The following is a 2,770-nucleotide window of genomic DNA, read 5'->3' on the forward strand; positions in this document are numbered from 1 at the left end:
TCTCTCTCTCTCTCTCTCTCTCTCCCTCTCAAATTAAAAGCTTGAATAATGGGTTGTGGTGGTGTATTTGGTAACGTCCCTGACTGGTGATCACCAAACTGGGGTTCGAGTCCCGCTCAAACTCGTTAGTTCCTTTAGAAGCTGCAACCTTGCCATTCTTTTGAGCTAAGGATGTGTATTTCGAGAACCATATAAATTTTTTTTAATTTTTTTTTCTAATGAAAATTACATAGCAAATGAAATAGTATGTTTCGAAGCAATTATGTATTTATAGAATTTTTATATAAATATGAAGTCTTGTTTTCTCTTTGAACGTTAATGAATTGAACAAACACACAGGCATATATATATATATATATATACACATACATACATACATGCATACATACTATATATATATATATATATATACATAGTATGTATGTATATATATATATATCTATATATATATACATATATATATATATATATATACACATACATACATACATGCATACATACTATATATATATATATATATATATAGATGATTTTACAACACCAAAGAAAGTGGCCCTTAAATCGTTTTCATTTCATCTATTATTCGAACTTGGGAAAGAGAAAACGCTTGTGGCTTTATTTCCTGACCTCTCTGCATCTCCTGAGCCGGGAGTGCCTTGACCCCAGGGTCACGAAAACTCAGATGGGGTCGCGAAAACACCTTTCATGATGTCACGCCTCCTGAGCGAAAGTTAGGCTGTGATTGGTTCAGATACATGTGACGTCACGTCTCGTAAACGAAAGCTAGCCTGTGATTGGATAAAAAGCATATGACGTCACATCTAGCAAACGAAAGCTAGTCTATGATTGGATAAAAGAGATTGTGACGTCACATCTGATGAATGAAAGCTAGGTTGCGATTGGATCAAATTCCATGTGACGTCCTATCTAGCAGATGAAAGCTAGGCTGCGATTGGATGAAATTAGTTGTGACATCACACAAGCTTTATGACATAGTGGTTTTCTACTTCGTGTTGTTTAAGTGGAGGCAGAGAAGAATGCCGAAAGGAGGAGTGGAAGGGAGAGAAGAATGAGAGAGGTTAATGAGGACGAAGGAGAAATTACATTTATTGGTTAATGTCGAACCTTTTCCCTTTTCTTGTATTCATCGTGTCTGGGCTAGTAAAAGACCTTAGGTTTTCTGTCCTGTAAACTTAATTGCTAAAAGAAGATAGAAGTTGTGATAAATCATATTTTAAATGTATCATGTGTTACTGTTGTTGTGATTGTTTTTGTTGTTGCTGCTGTTTTTAACAATATTAATTATTATTATTATTATTTTTATTATAATTATTATTATATTTATTATCAATATTATTATTATTACTATGATTATTATTATTATTATTAATATTTTTATTGTTGTTGATTTTATTATTATTAATATTATTATTATTGTTATTATTATCATTATTATTATTATTTTTATTATTATTATTATTATTGTTATTATTATTACTATTTCTGTCACACTGGAAGGAAAATTAAACATAATTTATAATAATTCAGAATGGAAAAAATAAATTTGTTCCAAGAAAAATAAAATATACAGAAATACGAAATAGAAAAGAAAAAATATACATAGAATTATTACAAAACATGAACGAACAATGTATGATAAATTTAAAATAAATTAAAGAAATTTATTGAAAGAATTAAAGAAAAGAAATATACATAGAATCATTAAATAGAATTAGAAAAAAATATACAGAAATATTACATAACAGTAAAAAATAATATTCAAGTTTAAAATAAAAAAAGAAATTATACATAGTAATATGAAATAAAAATAGAAAAAAATATACATAGAAATGTTATCCACCAGTAAAGATACAGGAAAATATAATAATATAGAAATATAAAATAGAAAAAATATACGTAAAAAATGGGATGAAATAAAAAAAAATAACAAATATGCATAATAAAAACCAGGAAAATAGAAAAAATATAAAATTATAAAATTAAAAAATATAAACATAAAAACATGAAATAAAATATATATAGTAAAGAAACCCAGGAAAATAGAAAAATATAGAAATATAAGATAAAAATTATACATAAAAACATGACTTAGAAATAAAAAAATTATAGATAAAATATTATCCAGAAATATAAAATTAAAAATATAGATAAAAACAGGAATTAAAAAATAGAAAATTATACATAGAAACATGAATTAAAAATAGAAAAATATACATGAAACATGAATAAAAAATAAAAAAATTATGCATGAAAATATCATCCATCAGTAAAAAGAAAAAAACGAAAAAAACAGGAAGAAAAAAAACTTAAAATGCAAATTAAAAGTAGTAAGAGAATGGAAAAATATTCATAAAAACATGAATAGAAAAATAAAAAAGAAAATACATAAAAATATTATCCACCAGTAAAAACCCAAAGAAAATAAAAAATAATTGTAAAAATGCAAATTTCAAAGTATGTTTTTAAAGTGTGGAAATATTTCTTCTCATCTCTGCGCATTGACGGAAAATGACTTAAGCCTCAGTTCCGAGTTCAAACAATAATTTAGACATTTGAGGTGAAAGTTCGCTCGCATTGACCTCGGGTGCCAAGCGAGAGAGAGAGAGAGAGAGAGAGAGAGAGAGAGAGAGAGAGAGAGAGAGTTTGTTTCAGGGGAATTATGGTCTTGTGGAATGCGTGTCCTGATGTTTGGGAAGATTTTTTTGATTGATGAAAAATGTATATGTATGTGTGTTTTTTATTTTTGATA

This window comes from Palaemon carinicauda, chromosome 8, assembly GCF_036898095.1.
Source record: "Palaemon carinicauda isolate YSFRI2023 chromosome 8, ASM3689809v2, whole genome shotgun sequence".
NCBI classification, from domain to species: domain Eukaryota; kingdom Metazoa; phylum Arthropoda; class Malacostraca; order Decapoda; family Palaemonidae; genus Palaemon; species Palaemon carinicauda.